Genomic DNA, 17,278 nt, shown 5'->3' on the forward strand with positions numbered 1-17,278 from the left:
TTTGAAACAGGACACTGCTCTCACCAGCAGAATTAGGGTGCAGGCAGGGGAGGATCCTGGGTTTAGTCACAGCCCTGCTAGGATCTGAGAAGGGCACTCACCTTGTCAGGGAGGGATGAAGAGGACAATCCTCCTGAGAAGCCCTGGCTCCGGATTAGGGTGGAGATGGGAGGCAGGATGGCAAGCACGGGAGGTGAAAAAGTTTCTAAAATGAAAATAAAAACGAATGTTGAGCTAGGAAACACACCATCCTCTAGTCCTGGGGTGTAGAGGAAAGCAAATCACAGGGAATTACAGTTATCTGGGATTTTAACAGGAGTGTACATGACAGCTCTGTAAAGCCGGGAGCCACAGGAGCAGTTCCTAAAACAAATATCTCAGTAGACCTTATTGCAGAGATCACTTTTACAAATTTCCATGCGACTGAGCTGTGCGTCTGTTCTGTTTGTACTGCCTGCAGACACTGCTATAAAGTACTGTACATTGATGTAACTGAGCGACGGAGACAATGATATAACCATGCACTGTACAAGATTTATTAAAATAGTTAAGTTATAAGTATAACTCCATCTCCGTCTCTTTCACTGGATTTTCATAATGGTTTGTCACTGAGAGTCTCAGAAACTCAGCAGAATGTCTGAAACCACACATTTCCTTTTGGTTTTGGGGACTGACATTCAACAGGAAGGATGTTACGGCCTGGATAGCTGTGTCTTAAGAATAGGGGCAAAGCACGAGAAGGCTGTACAAAAGCACATTCTTGCCTCTCTGGAAGGGGAACGACTGTGGCAGCTGTCCCAAGTGGAACCATACAGAAAGAGGGAACAGCATAACCCCATGACTAGGAGCCTGTTACACGGATTCTCCAACATTTCCAGCCAAGAGCCATCCTGTTTCCAGAAGCAAAAGTTTGTCTTCTCTTTTCCTTAATAATTAAATTACTCAGCTGAAATAACTGGTAATTCCTTCTGTAGATGTTTTGGGGAGTTCAATTTCCAAGAGGGCCCACACTAACAAGATCACCTCTTTTACAGCCTAAATAAAGGTCAGGCGAACCACGAGCCCAAAACACCTGCCTTACTGGGCCGGGGGCTCTCTCAGCGCCTGGAGCTGCACCCGATAAACCATTTCGAACCTTGCCACAACGGCGGGGAAGGGAGCACAGAGCGCTCAGCTCCTGCAGCGGGGCACCACCGACGCAGGCTCCGAGCCTCCCCTCACGGCCGCCTCCCTCAGGGGCTGCCCGCCGCCATCTTGCGGCACCGGCCGCGCCCGGGCCCCGCGCGGCCATGAGGGACGGGCGGCTCAGGGGCGGGTCGGACGCCGTACCGGCCGCGGGGAAGACTGCCGGGGGTTCTGGCGACACGGAGACTCCGGGGACAGGAGGTTCCGGGCCCGAGAGATCTCGGGGCCAGGAGACCCCCCCCGATACGCTCCGCTGGGGACGATGGCGGCGCCACAGTCGCCAAGGCGAACCCCCGCCCGGCCCTCACGAAGCAGCCAATCAGAATCGCTCTCCCTCCCGGTGCCCCGCCTCGGCTCCTCCCGGCCTCGTCCGTCTCCTGTCCGCGCTCCTGATTGGCCGCTGCCGCCCAGCCAGGCTGGGATTGGCGGCGGGCGGCGGGAGCGCGCGGGCCGGTGCCCTTCGGGCACGTACCGTCCCTCGTGGGCGCGCGAGTCCCCCGGAGCCGCGGACGTGTCGGTGTCCCCCGTGGAGCGGCAGAAGATGGAGTCGGCGCTGGACCAGCTCAAGCACCACACCACGGTGGTGGCCGACACCGGGGACTTCAACGGTGAGAAGCGGCATGAGGGGATCCTGTCTCCGCAGCTTCTGCTTAGCCCCCTCTCCCGCCCCTCTTCACGGAGAGTGGGCGAGCCCGGCCGAAGGGGCGCGCGCTGCGGGGACCGACCCACCCTGGGGCCGGAGGGGGGGGGCGAGCGGGACGGCGCTCGGTGGCGGCGCTGGGTCTCCATCCCAGGGCAGATCCCGCCCCGCCAGGACATTGTCCAGACCCCCCCGTGATTTCTCCCAGTTTGCCCTCGAGTGTGCCCTGACCACTCCGTTCAGCTCTGCGTGCTGTCAAGAAGAAGTGCCAGACTAAAGCCAGGCTCTGCTGTTCTAATTAATTTTGGGTTTTCTTCCAGTGGGCTGTCTAGATCTGGGACTTGTTTGGGGTTTTTCAGACTCACGCTTGGACGGGGCTTGGAGCAGCCTGGTCCAGTGGAAGCGAGCGGAACTGGATGCGCTTCCAGACTCCTTCCAACCCAAACCATTCCAAGATGCCATGATATGCTTAAAAACTGATTTGGGGTTGGAGAGAAGGAAGGGAAATGATGCTTTTTATTTGTTTCAGTTGAGCTGCACATTTATCTTTTCCCTTTTTGCATTTCCAGGATGCAGAAAGTGAGAAGGAACTTGAGGAGATGTGCTCGGTCCCAGAGAAATAATTTTGAAAAAACTCATCTCACTGGATACTGCAGCAACAGTAAAATCCCAAATGGATTTCATGATCCTGACAATTCTGAGTGCACTTCAGGGATAAGGCACAAGATCTTACAGAAAAATAGACGCAGCAGTACACATCCAGGAAAACATCTTGGAATTAATGGCATAAAATCCTGGTTTATTTTCCTGCATATGTTTGATTTTAGGATCCCTAAAATGTTACATCCCTAGCGTCAGGCGTCAGGGGGTAAGTTAGAGGTAGTTTGTGATAAAAAATATTTGTGGTTATATATAGGGCAGATATTTATACCTTACGTAACTCTGTAATATAAATATGTATTATATATTAGGGCATATAGCTATCCATTTATATATAACATTTTTTATGTGTGCCCAGATATAGTTTATATCAGACACTGTGCCTGTCTGAAGGCGTTGCTGCTGAGCTCCCAACTCATTGCTGAGGAAAACATCAGGCAAAAGTTGTTTGGTTTAACTGGTTCCTCTTTTCCTTAATAATTATTTTACTCAGTTGGAATAACTGATAACAGCTCTTATTTACTCAGTTGGAATAACTGATAACAGCTGTTAGAGATGTGCAGTTCCCAGTAGGACCAAGGCACTTGTCTGCACAATGCAGAGTGGCTTTTAAGAAATTCAGTAGTCAAAGAAGTGAGGATTAGGATTTCAAATGCTCTTGGGCCATGAGGCTGGCCAGAGATCCCTCCTAACTCACTGTGGGACAGCAAAAACCCCACAGCCAAGGGTAACCAGGGATTGTGGGGATGGACAATTTAATGGCATCAGGGGGCAGCTGTGCCAGTTCAACTGATAAAAAAGTAAATCCAAGACTGCTCTAGAGCAGTACTGTTCCTGGATGTGTGTAAATACAGGGACACCTCTTTACTCTCAAGTGAGGGAGGTTTGTGGTTGTGCTGCCAGTTTACCCTTGAGAGTTCCAGGCTTTATTTCAGCTCCCCTGGGCGGGCCTGAGGTGCAGCAGTGGCGCGAGGGCCAAAGCTGGTGGCTGGCTCTGAGGGGGCTGATGCCATCACGGCCCAGTGGGGGTGGGAGCTTAGGCTGTGGTGGCAGCCTAGGAAATGGATCAGATGTCTCCTAGAACTGCCCAGAGTGCAGGAATGGAGGGGGAACTGAACTGCTCCCACAGAACCCTGCTGGGCTATGGTTCTGGGCCAGGCCCATCAGAAAAGTGGCATCATCAGTGGCACCTCAGTGGTTATTGTCCTTAGAGCTCTCACGAACAGGATGAAATCATGTTCATGCACTACTGGGAAAGCAGGGAGCAGGATCAGTGCTCTAACTCTCTACACTCTCTCCAGGAGGGCCTTGGGTCATGGCAATTTCATGTGTGGAATAGTTTCCTGTGCCTGCCTGGGCAGCTGCAGTTATTGCACAGGCATTCAGGGCTGACAGTTCCCTGCAGGGAGAGCTCAGCACATGTGCCCAGAGGCAATCCCAGCATCTGCAAGAAAGAAAGAAGCAGCAAAAGGTGATTGCTTCTCTTCCAAAGTTATTTCAAGTGCTCACACCCAAACCCACCTTTGCTCTTGATTTTGGCCTGGTGCATCATGAGCAGTGGGCACAGGTCATGTCATCCATGCTGGTGTGAGTGATGCTTTCTGGGGGAAAGCAGCTGATCTCCAAAGTTCCCTTCCTGCCCTGTGCCTGATCTGCACAGGAGAAAACCTCTTCCAGGAAGGGATTGTGCTCCCTCTAATCCCATTTGCCCAGTCTGTGCCATGGGGATATTGCCAGCCTGGGGCAGCAGAGGCACACGCAGCTCTCAGCACTCTCTGCTCCAAGCACAGCTCTGGGCTCCTTTGCAGACTGCCTCTGCCGTGGGGTTTTCTCCAGGAGAAGCCAAGGAATTGCTCATGGAAGGGTACAGATTAAGTTATCCCAAAGGAAAGTAAAGAATAAACACCTCATTTTTCCATCAAAATGCTCATGCTCTTTCCTACAGATTATTTCAAGTTTTTCCCCACAAGCTTTGCCCTACCCATCATCCCATTTTTACCCCAAAAAGTAATTTTCTCTATCCTCAAGAACGTCTCAGTGTCTATCCCCAAAATTTTCACTGTGTCTCTGCAAGTGACTACCTCATGCTGTTCATTCTCTTCCCTGGGGTTGCTTCAGATTTTCCCTCCAAGCTGTCCCTGTCTGTCCACTTCTGATTTCTTCTTTTTTTTACAAGAAAGTATTCATTCACTACTCTGGAGATTAGCTCCAGTTTTACCCCCCAAAATTGCCCTAACATTCACTATTCATTGCCTGATTTTTACCTCACTATGTTCATTCTCTCCCCTAGAGATAACCTCAGATTTTACCCCCAGTATTTTCCCTACCTGCCCACTAACTATTTACTCTTTTTGACCTATAAATACTCTCTTTCTACCCTGGAGATTTCATCAAGTTTTACCCTGAAATATTTCACTATCTTTCCAGTACTGTCTCACTTTACCTCATGATGTACGCTCTCCCTGCCACACATCACCCCAGATTTCACCTCCAAAATTATTGCTACTTGTCCACTACTTACTACCTGATTTGCACCTCAGTATGTCCATTCTCTGCCCAACAGGTCATTTTAATTTCTACCCCCCCAAAACTTTGCCAACCTGTCACCTAGTGACTGCCTCAGTTTACCTCAAAAATGTTGTCTCCCCTAGAGATTACCTCAGACTTGACCCCCACATTTTTTCCCTGTCTGCAAGTTACTACCTCTGTTTAACTTCAGTATGTTCATTCTCTGCACTACAGACTCAAGTTGACTCTCAAAATCTCCCTGCCTCTCCACCACTGATTACTTCCTTTTTACCTCAAAAGATTGATTTCTTTTCTACCATGGAGGTTACATCAACTTTCACCCCCAGAATTTACTAATACTTCCACAACTGATGCACTCAGTTTACCTCAAAAAGTGTTCATTCCCTCACCTAGAGATGCCCTTGTATTTTACCCCCAAAGGTTTCCCTACCTGTGCACAACTGATTGCTATAGTTTACTGCAAAATCTTCATGCTCTCCACTACAGGTCACCTCAAGTTTACTTCAAAAGTTTTCCCTACCTGTCCATTAGTGATTATCTCAATTTTTACCTCCAATAAGTCATTCTCTACCTACAGACACTGGATAGTAAATCATACAAAGATCTAAAAGTCGGCACAAGAAACAGCAGAAGGTTTTCCATGAATAACACAAGTTCCATTTTTCCCTCCTCTGCCTAGGACTGCTACCAGGAGACAGGAGAGCTGTTATCAACACTCGAACCTCCCAAGCGTTGCTATTTCTCAGAGAACTGGGCCGGCTCTGAGCTACTCCCATGCGCCTGCAGGGCTCTGGGGAGGGGCAAGACGACATCCCACTCCTGCCTGGAGAAATTTCAACGCCCTAAAAAGTCATTTCCCTTCTCTCTGAGCCACGGCCAAAGCAGCTGTGTAGAACAACATGGACTATTCATGGAAGGGATGATTCAGTTGTGGGAAAAAAGCTAAAGAAAGACTGTCACCCCAAATTTCAGGGTGAAAACACACTGCTTGTTAACAGGAGCACACAAACTCATTTAAACCAGAGAGGAAACTGCACACCAGGAAAAGAGCTGAAAGATATGCTCTGCCTTGATTGATAATTCCAAAGGAAATTCCCCACGGATCATAGGCAATTACCTATAATTTTACCTCCATAATCACTGGATTTCTGACTTGGGTTGCTGTGGAAGTGTTTCACAGATGCCTTGAGGGGTCAGGGGCTTGGTTGGATTCTTTGGGGTTAGTCCTGACAGGCCCAGGCCAAACCCACCCACCTGCATCGCTGCTCCACCCCAAAGTTGCGTGAAATACTGAGAACAGTTTATAAATACTCCCCTTCCCTGTCCTTCCTTACACATCCATGGAGCAAATGTACTCTATCCATTGTTCCCAAGAGCACCTCTCCAGCCCACATCCCAGTTTTCACAAACACAAACCAAACAGACCTAAGACAACTATTCCATCAGTGCCTGCAATTCTCAGCTCCCTGTTCCCTGCCACTCACACAGCAATCTCACCTCAGCCCAGAGACTCCCTGTCCCCAAAGGGAAACACAACCTAACGGAGCACAGCTCTGGCACCACATTTCCCCTTGTTCCTGGAAAGCCCTAGGTAAATCCAGTCCCTCAGACCTTGCATCCCTGAACACCAGGAGAGCTGGAGTTTTACCCAGATCCCAGGGCCCTGCACAGCTGCACTGACACAAGCACAGGCTGATCGCTCCGCCCAGCACCATCCCTCATTTGCCTCCCATTGCTCCCCAAGCGTCCCCAAACCACCCCATGTCTGTGCTGGGGCCAGGGCCTGCCCCAAGGCCAACCAGAGGCTGTCACCCAGCCCTGAACCAGCTCCCACCCCCAGGAGAGCTGGGAATGCACTGAGAGCTCGGCTCCCCAGTCCTCAGACACACAAATAATGCCCAACCTGCCCCTCTGGGTACAGCCAAGCACCACAGCTCCATCATCCCCAAGGAACTCTGGCAGTCACCTCTTCACCTCTGCCCTTTTCCAAAAGACACAGGTAGGACTGGGCTGTCAGAAATGGTATTCCCTAGGGAGTTCATCCCAGCAGAGAGAAGAGGAACCCTGTGTCCCTCTGACTGACCCCACAGCATGGGCAGGACCAGCTGGGTTTTTCATATTCTAAATTTTAAAATGAACTGAAGAACCTGAAAGGCAAAAAACACCACACACATAAGGTTAGAGCCAGTCAACACACACACAGACAGACACACTCTCAGACACCCCTTCTTCAGCTTACATGCTGACTGCAGCCCTTACTAGAAGCACTCCCCCCTAAAGAAGATGCTTTAACATCTTCTTCCATCTGCTGCTCCTTGATGTGGAACAGTAGATCCTGGGAAAATTGGTAGCATCAGTGATCATAGGGATCAAAATCTGCCTCGGGGACCTGCAAGACAGCATGAGGCAGTCTGCAAGTAGCTGACAGCTAGGAGTTATCCCCACACCAGGCCCATAAACTTTCTACCCAAAAGCCCATAGACAAGAGAGGAGAGTTTTAAAACTGTTCAAACTAGCCATGACTGAATGTGCCAGGGCAGGGCAGCTCCAAGCATAAGTGGCACATGGACACCCAGTGCATCAAATATAAGCAGAGACGCCACGAAGACTTGAGAGAACGCTTCAGAAGATAAATTCTTGAGACCAGGATGCTTTGAGGCAACGGAAGCTACGAAACTACTGCAATGAGGAGGGTCTAGTACACTTCATATAGAAGTCCAAGGGAATGGCACGTGAAAAAAAGGTACTACCAAAACTGAGAAGGAAGATGGATAGGAACACCTTGTGTACTTCTTCTGGTCTCAAAAAGCAAAACCATAAAGATGCCAGAATAAGCCCGATCCAGGAAAGTATGCAAGTGCTCCTGCTGCCGATATGGCCCATAACGATGCCTGTAAAGCATTGAGACATCACAAAGCCCTATGACACTGAAGACAACGGACATAGACCACATAACATAGACACAAACTGAAACGGCCCAGCAGTTTTACCTGATGGACCCAAGCTTCCTAGTGCAAGATGAGCCAGAGGCAGATGACGCCGAAGGAAAGAAGGCTCTGTGGCAGTAGTACATGACAGTGAAAGGTAAACTCCTTATGAGAAGTTAGTGCTAAAGCTGGTAAGAGGATGCTCAAGAAGCGCAGTAGGCCTAGAGAAGGAGGCAACAACTGCCAGCTGATACAAAGGGATCCCTAGAGAATGATTCTGCCACCAAAGGCTGAAGTGACATCACAAAACATGACCAACCAACAAATGGCCAAGACGCAAGATGCCCGTGTGCTACGCTCAAAAGTGCTCAAAAGCATGGCTACACTGAAGAGTAGGCAAAATTTAGACCATGGCAATCATGCCAGACCCGAAGGCAGGCTCCTCGGGTGAAAAGATGGACAATGACATCGAGACTCAACATCCAATGATGCGAAGCTCACAAGAACATGGAGATGGGTTGGAACTGCCCGGCCCGGCAAAGGCTCGAGTGATGCTGAAGAGAAACCCTCTCTCCCTTAACCTCCAAGGGGCCTGGCCCACTACAGCCCTCTCCTCTCAGCTAACTTCAAATTGCCTCCTGTGATTCCAAAGGTTTTTGCTTTCTCCCAACCAACAGTCCCCACACTTAGCTCTCTGAAGACCTGCAGACGAAATCCATCCTCGACAGAAAAGAATGCTTCAGCACCATGGATGTCAATACATGGCCCACAGCCCACTTGGGCAGCTGCAAAAGATAGAGAATAATGACAAAATTCAGACTGTGATGACACGTCCCAGAAGTGACCCCTTGCACAATGCCCCTCTCCCTCATAACTGCTGAGGCTCATGGCTCACCGGCCGTTTCCAAACTTAGGCTCTGCACCTACTTGTGGTACTTAAGACAACAAAACAGAAACTATGACTATTGCCCTCCAGAAGAATAATGCACGGGCTCCCTCTGCACCACTGGCCCAGGCTCACCTCAAATCTCCATCCGACTCCGGAGGTGGCCCGGACAATACCTGCAAAGCGAAAAGGGACGCGCTTCACGTGCTGCCACGTACCTCTCACCTATCAGTCGCCCCACCTAAATGCCAACTCACCTGCTCGCCTCTGTCCCTTGGCATGCCCAGGGCAGCAGCAGCACCTGCAGAGAAGCAAAGCAAAAAAACATGCTGAGAGACTGTGAAACCACAGCCTCCCCACTCCAACTCAAGTACACCACACCTACAGCTTAAGCTTGCACCCACCTGGCCTCCAGCATCCCAGGGCCGGGACACCTGCCCAGTGGACCACCTAAAATGCACAAACAAAAACGGATGCTTAGAGCTGCACCAGAAACTGATACCCAAGCAGTAACAACTCATTCTGTCCACCAGTCACCGCTCACCTCGCTCCATCGACCTTGACCACTGATATTCAGCATTACTGCCTACAAATAAAGATGAAGAACAAAGCTGTAACACAGTCACCATTTACACTTGCCCTGCAAAGACAAACGGTGACTCACCTTCCTGTGGGAACCACCTCACCTGGTATGGGGCGCTCTGCCACAGATTCAATCCATCTGCATCTGAAAGAAGGTGATGACAAAAGTCAAAGTACTGCATGAGAACTTACCACCTCCAGACATCTTGTGCCAATCTAGAAATACTATCTTGAGTCCAACTAATCCCTACATTACAAATGTCAAGTCCCTAGGACTTATCCTATTACACCTACACCCAGACTATGTAGCAGGGCAAAGCAGCCCTGGGCCAAACACACAGACACCTGTGACACAGGAGATGACAAACAAGGGGATGCAACAAGGAGAGGAAACTCTCAGCAAGAAGAATTACCAATGAGATGACCTAGATGAGGCCGATGAGGCTCAAAGAACTCTGGCAGAAAAAGACCCTAACAGAAAGACTTATGCCAAGAACCGCAAAGATGGGATGCCCGAGAATCGTACGGATGGAATCTTCTACCTATCCTCGCATTCTCCCAAGTCCTAATCTGTTATAAGGGATCGTTGCGGTGCACAGCTGTCAATACAGCTCAGAACAAGACTGTAAAAGGTGTCTGACTCAATAGTGCTAAAGAGAGATGCGATTCCGATGCATATCTGAGCTTGCAAGTCAAAGGTTCAAGGGTACCAGCGTCGGGCCAAGGAACGCAAAGGAGATGCTAAGGATGATGCCCAGCATTTCTGATAAGCCCCTCAAAGGGGTAAGGCAAAAGACATGTGACACAAGATGCCCAAGAGACACAGAACACACAATAGACAAGTGACACAACACACACCAGGACTGCTCTGCCCTGCACACCTCAGCATTGTGATCAAAAGTGAGACTTTCCCTTTACGTGGCCTAAGGGGCCCTCTCGTGGACATCCCCATCTCCAAAGCTAATTCAAAAATCCCTCCCACCAAGTCCTGACCCAGCACCCCACTCTCCTCCCCCCCTCCCTGAGGTGTAGCCCTCAACTTAGCTCTCGGATATCCAGGGATGCAAATCCTCATCAGGTGCAAAAGAAAGCTGCCTCATCATCTGGGAAGTTCCTGCCCTCAGAGGGCTGTTCTCTCAGTCTACTGCAATAAAGAAAACCAAACATCAGTGCCTGAACTCAGCAGCACATCAGCCAAAACCCAACAATTCCACTACTCACCGGCTCCTGAGAACACCCCGGTCCTCGGCTCACACGCTGGGGCTGCACTCCGAGGCCGCCGTCGCAGAGTATCCCTGGGTTAAGGGGAGACAAGGTGATGTGGCATTGCTGAAACTCGAGTGGACCCTCGCTCCTCCCTCCCTCCCCGACTCGCCACAACTCCTCAGCCATTGCCAAAGGCTGCCCAGATGGCACCTTCAAACAGAAAAGGTACAGGCTTCACCACAGAGTCCTGTAATACTTCTGGAAGCCTCACAGGGGCAGCTCAAGGGTGATAAACTGGCTCCATCAGCTGGTCCATGAGGGGGTTCAGCCCCTGCAGGCATAATACAAGTGGGCCACATAAAACACACAAATGGATGCTCAGACAATGCATGCTTTGAGCTGCCCCAGAATCTGGCACCCGAGCAATAACTGGTTGTGTCCACTGGTCACTGCTTACCTCACTCACTCGACCTTGACTGCTGATATCCAGGTTTACTTCCTAAAAATAAAGACAAAGAACAGCCCTGCAACATAACCAAAATAAAACACCACCCCTGAAAAGCTGAATGATGACCAACCTTCCCAGGGGAGAAGAGGAAAAACAAAATGGAAAGGTACATGCCGATGTAGTGTCCAAAAGTGTTGCATTGCCAAGGTAGGTTCCACATGAAACTGCTCAACTGTGACCTCTTTCTGCAAGGGTGTCTGTCATGTTGGAGTAGCGATTTCAGTGCGGCAGACCACCTGTAAAACACAAAAAAAAAAAAAAATCAAAGGCTCCTTATAGTTTCATCACTAATACAACAACTCCAGTAGCATCCAGTTCTGTGCTGGAATCAATACTCATCCAGCTCACGGTCCCCCCGGTGCCAATACCCTGCTGTGCCAAGTGCCTCGCATCTTCAAAATGAAAATCCCAACAGCGAGGTAAACGTAGAGCCCAAAGTCAGGCCGTAGCTTGGACTTCAGGCACCGACCCACCTCACTGCTGTGCTCCTCTGGTCTCCTCCGTTCATATCAGGTTTACATGCTATCCCCCTGCAAAAGAAGTATTTGTCAAAGTTACCCAGACAGACAAGGAAAGCTTAGCCTTTCCCAAGTTCTCATTCCTCAAAGCAAACTGCCTAGGATCCCACAACAGTGGGCCTTAGGACAAACTACTATGAAACTGCAAGACACCACTGCACCACTGCCACGTCTCCACTGAACACCACACAGACTGGCCACAGTCACTCCATCCGAGGCGTGGCTCAGGTGGCTGAGCAAAGCAAAAGGCTCCCTGTAAAGTCTCCTTTCTTCTCCACCTACCCCCCCCCCAGGACTACTCTACAGGGCAGAGCAATTCCAGGCTAGACACAAACTCAAACAACACATTATACTACAAGCAGTGTGACATGAAGATGATAAAAAAAGCTCTCGGCAAGAAGAACAATGGCAAGGACAGAGACGACGCCAAAAGAGACAACTGATGGTATGGCAATGGTGGATGAAAGATGGCTCTAAGGAGCAGAAGAAAAGACTGGAACAGTGACCTGTTCTAAGAACTGTCAGTCACAATGATCAAGATGGCTGTGAGAGACAAGGCCACATTTAGAATGCTCCCATATCCTGACAATCTTACAAGCCCCAGGACATTACAGCTCACGGCTGCAAAGGATGGATGGCAGTACAGCCGGGAACAAGGCCTCAAAAGAGATCCGACTCAATGCTTTCAAGATGTGATTCCAAGATGTGGCCGAGCCCACTGGTAAAAGAACAAGTGATATTGGCATCCTACCGAAAAGTAGGAAAGTTCTAGAAGCTAGAGATGATGGCCAAGGCTTATGATAAGCCCCTTAAGGGTAAAAGGCAGAGAGATCGGATCCAAGGGAAGCCAAAGACACAGAACACACACCAGACAAGACAACACACACTGGAACTGCTCTGCGCTGCACACCCTACAGTTGCAGTCAAAAGTAGGGCTGCTCCCTTTAGCTTACCTAAGAAGCCCCTTGGAGAGCATCCCTTTCCCCTACGCTAGTTTTTTAATCTCTCCCAGGAATTTCCAACCCACTACCCTGCTATCATCCCTTCTCTGGGCCCCGGCCCCCAACTTAGCTTTCAGATGACCAGTGATGTGAATCCACACTGGATGCAAAAGGAGTCCACCTCAGCCATCTCCAAAGGCACTGGGATCACCAGGTTGGCCTCTTAGTCAGCTATGACAAAGAAAACCAAAATCAATGCACCAGTGTAGTGCCATACAAGCCAAATCCCAACAAGTCAGCTACTAACTGGGACCCTGCTCCCACTCATACTTGCAGTCCTTAACTTACCTATCAGAAGCCTCCATCTCCAATGTCATCTCTGACCCAGGGTAGCTCCCTCTTGCAGCACAATAAATCTGCTGAACAAATGTGAAGTGTCATACTTGACACAATCTGGAATTCCAGCAAGTTGCAATGCTTCTAAGAAAAACAAGGGGGAAAAAAAAATTACAGAAAGCACCAAGTACCTTATCAACCCTGAACACTCAATCCAAAAATCATTAACCATGCACTCAATGCTATCTTCTTCACAGTGTCTTCAAAGCCTCTATTGCTTTAGAAGCCAAAAGTACCTGCTGAAAAAAACCTGAACATCCCCCCCCCCCCCCCCTCATAGAAATAAGAAGACACCCTTACCCCAACTAACCCCACAGAAGGAATGGCCCTCTTTTACCCAGGGCTGGGGTTAATATACCCCTGGCCGGGCCCGCCTCTCGTTCCCACAATGCCCGGGAAAAGGGAGGAGGCAATTTTACCATAAGGGATAAAAGCACTGGGAGGAGCTGCAGCTGTTTGGCTGCTCTGCCTTAAATTCCAGGTGAGTAAAGGGCTCTGTAGATGCCTTCTGTTTTACTACAGCTGCCTCCACTGAAAGGGTAAAAAAGCTTCTTGTTTTGGCCGTGTAGATAGATGAGTTGCATGATTCCTTGTTAAGTTCTGTAAGTGGTCATTGGTGACTATTGAGTCATAGGACTATGGAGGGTGGAGAAGAATAGTAATAATATACATGGTGTAACTCCTGTTGGGGTCTCTAATTAGGGCTGTATTCATTATAAATAAAACTGAAAAAATAATAGGCCCTCTGGCAGCAGGAGGGTTTTGTGAGTGCTGGGCTCGCTCCCTTGTGAGAGATTGGGTGCCAGTACCCAGCTAGAAGTGCCCTGAAGTACAGATTTAAATTCTTAAAATGCTGAAGAAGGGGGAGCTTCCTTCAGTTGAACCCCCTAAAATGAGAGACTAGGGAGTGTTTCTCTCTACTTAAATTGATGCCATAGGCAATAAATGGGTTCTCTCCTCTGAATCCCCTAAAATAGTGGAAAAAGAGGGGTTTCCCTTACTTCAGGTCTCTCCAGTGATGGAAAAAGGGGGATTTCTTCCTCAATTCAAACCCTTATAAAGGAGGGACAACCGGGCTTTCCCCTCAATTTAAACCTTGGGATGATGAAAATGGGGGAGTTATGCTCAATTCAGACCAATAAAATAGCATTGTCAAGGTTTTCCCCTTCTATTTAAACTGGAGAATAATGGAAAATGGGGATTCCCTGTCAAGTGATACCCCTAAGAGCATGGAAAAGGCAGGGTTTCCTTCAAGTGATACCCCTAAAATTGCAGAGGAAGGGGATTCCCCCTCAATTTAAACACAGACAATGATGGAAAAGGAAGTTTTTTCCCTCCGTTTAAATCCTTTTTCTCCTCATAACCCCCCTTTTTTTCTGGGGGCACTGGGGAAGGGCTGCCAAGATGAAAGGGGAAAGTGGAATGTTTCCCTGGGACCCCACATGCTGCCCTGCCTGCTCAGGTGCTGCCCCTTGGCACGAGGGGTTTTCCCTGGGCATTTTCTGGGAGCAGTGCTCTGTGCCCAGGTGCCTCTGGCTGCTCCCCAGCTCCTGCCGGGTGCTCCGACCATTGTTCCTGGAGGGACACTCGGGATGCCCCCATTGCCCCTCTGGACCAGCAGCTCCCTGCACAGCTGTGCCCGGGGAACCCTCTGGGAGCGGCCTCTGGCAGGAGCCGCCCCCTCCTCATCCTGGCCGCTCACAGCTGGGGCTGCTGCGCCTTGGAGCGGGGGCTGAGGAGGAGAAAGGTCCTGCTGGTCCTTCCCTGCCCTGCACAGCCCTTTGTGTGCCCCTGAAACACCGGGGTGCCGGGCTTTCCTTGCTGTGGGAGCCTGGGCGGTTCTTTGATCCCAGACTCTGCTCTTCCCCGGGCACTGCACATGGACACGGGGCAGAGATGGGCCCTCAGAGGAGCGGGGGCTGCTCCTCGCTCTCGGGGGGCCGCGGGCGCTGCGCAGCCTTGCCCTCTTACTTCCCAATTCCTCATTTTGTGCCTCCTTTTCCCTTGGGGATGTGCCCGGGCCGCATTCCAGCGGCCGCCACGGTAACAGCACCTGCGGGCGGTGGGGTGGGCGGGGTTTTATCCACTGAAAACACACAATGTCATTAAAATCTGTTTCTTATCTAATACACAAAAATCACTTTCCTAGAAGGAGTTTCCATGCATTCACCTCCTCCTGGAAGTCTTTTGATGGTCCTGCAGATTCATTAAGAGGGGTCTCTGCTGGTCATATTCACGGAATGCTTCAGTATGAAAGGTGACCTTGCCTTGAGCTATTTTTCTGGGCGTGCACTGTTGCTTCTTGTGACAGAACTGCCCCGGCTTTTCCCTCTGCTCTGTCCCTGCCCCCGGGCTGAGCTGGGCGGCGCTGCTGCCGCCCGGTGCCGGCTGAGGCGAGAGGGCGGCGGCCTCGGTGGCTGCCGAGCGTGGCAAGGGCAAGGAGCGGGAGCGAGCGGGGCTGGGTCTGTCAGCGGAGGGGAGGGGCGAAGGGCGGTTCGGAGCGCCAAGGGACACGGCCGTGCGTGAGCGGGGCCAGAGCGGTGAAGAGGAGTGGGCGCCGTGCGGGGCGGCGACCGCGAGGAATGACAGGGCGGGGGGCGGCCCGGCGGGGCCGGTTTTGCCGGGCAGCAGAGGCGCGGTCGCAGCGCGACCCGGGCGGGGAGCACCGGGCGGGCGCGGTCGGAATCGAGCCGCCCGCGTGCCGCTCTCAAGGGGGCGGCTCGGAAAGGAAGGCGCAGTTCGGCGCTCTCGGGACGGCGGTAAGTGACGCTTTTTTAGCCCGCGCGATTTTCCGCGGCGTTTCCCGGTGTGCGGACGCGGGCTGTGGGGTCAGCGGCGTCGGGGGCGGGCGGGAGGCGCGTGGGCGCCGGCCAGCAGGCATCGGCGGGGACACCTCCGTACCGCTCGCGCCGCGCCTCTCCCACGAGAGGTCCCCACGCCCCGCGGTGCCGTGCCGGGCTCTCGTTCCGCGCCCCCCCCCCCCGCCGCCGCCGCCGCCTCGCCGCGCTCCCGCCGCCCCCCGCTCCCTCCGGCCCGGGGAGCTGCAGGAAAACGCAAAAGCATCGAGGAAGAGCAGGCACCGGAGCTGCCCGAGCCATCGGCCTGTCCGAAGGGCGGCGGCTGCCCGCAGCCGGGAGCAGCCACCAAGGATGGAGCTGCTGTTTGCCGGGAGGTGAGAGCTGAGGGCAGCCGGAGGCGGAGGCAGGCTTTCCCCGGGAGGTGAGAGCTGGAGGCAGGCTTTCCCCGGCAGGAGGGACCGGGAGGATTTCAGCTCGCAGCAGCTCTCAGTGAGTGCTGGGTGGAGCCCGGGCTGAGCCAGGTGGCCGGTGCGGGTGCTGTTCCTGTCCCCAGGGGCCGATGAAATGGCAGCTCGGAGCAGCCTCGTGTGTCTGTGTGGAAGCAGCTCCGATGCTGGCAGCCAAATCAAATCAAATTGCTGTCAGATTTGTATTAAATGTGGTGTTTAAATCTGGGACTGCTCAGCTCCCCGGGTGGGAAAGTGCTTGGAGTAGCCAAGCTGAGCGAGCTGTTGTTGAGAATTCCAAGCATTGTGTCTTTACTCTCCTTAATACAGCGTTTAAATAATTGATACTTGATGGAGACAGTATCAGGGGGATTTGTTAGAGGGGCAGGGATGTTTTTTCACGTGGCAGTGTGTTGGGATAGCCAAGACGCCTTATGTCAAAATTAATTGGTCTTCCTTCTTTTCCTTTTTTTTCCTTTCTAGGTTGTGGCTGAGTGGGGAGAATATTTGGGATAAAGAAACGAAATGCCCGAGGGAAGCTTCGTGTTCCCGTGGGGATGCTTTAGGCGCGTGCAGCTTCTGAGCTGCACCGAAACTTGAGGCTCCCACAGAAGCTTCCAGGTAAGCCTGAGTGGGTTTAGTGCATGGGGGTTCCAGTCACTGCCGGACACACTCTGAAGTCCTGGGAAAACATGGAACAATAGCTCTGAGTGGAAAAAATATATGCTCAGCATTCTCTAGGGAAAATTATAGTTGGCCTGTAAGTGTACCCCCACATCTGCATTGGTTAAAAAGTCAGTCCCACACACTTTCCTGGCTGGTGTGAAGTTGTATAGTTCATCAGATCTGATCCAGTGTGTAAAGAAATGTTTACTGTGGACTTCCAGGAGATTATCAGCAGTCCTGGGAGGCTGCTGAACTTGATCTCCCTGGATTGACAGAATGAATCCACATAGGATGCAGAGCAGGGTGTGGTTTCTCAAACAGAATAGTGACGTTCTTGAAGGAGGCTACAAGCAAAGGGAATCTTAATTTTAGTTATTGAACACAGAAACA

General features: G+C 51.2%; 2 long non-coding RNA genes across 2 annotated transcripts in view; both read right to left on the reverse strand.

Annotated features, from left to right (window-relative positions):
• Positions 1 to 939, reverse strand: part of LOC116445428 — a 55,844-nt gene extending 54,905 nt beyond the window's left edge. Inside the window, exon 1 of the long non-coding RNA XR_004240772.1 lies at positions 102 to 939. This is a non-coding gene — a long non-coding RNA (uncharacterized LOC116445428). The remainder of the gene's footprint in view (positions 1 to 101) is intronic.
• Positions 940 to 11,659: 10,720 nt separating this feature from the next.
• LOC116445433 lies at positions 11,660 to 15,723 on the reverse strand. Its single transcript, XR_004240779.1, has 3 exons — positions 15,149 to 15,723; positions 12,931 to 13,062; positions 11,660 to 12,813 (listed from the first exon to the last, which is right to left on the reverse strand). It is a non-coding gene; the product is annotated as an uncharacterized LOC116445433 (long non-coding RNA).
• Between the last annotated feature and the right edge of the window lie 1,555 nt (positions 15,724 to 17,278).

The sequence above is a fragment of the Corvus moneduloides genome, chromosome 6 (genome assembly GCF_009650955.1).
Source record: "Corvus moneduloides isolate bCorMon1 chromosome 6, bCorMon1.pri, whole genome shotgun sequence".
Lineage (NCBI taxonomy): Eukaryota > Metazoa > Chordata > Aves > Passeriformes > Corvidae > Corvus > Corvus moneduloides.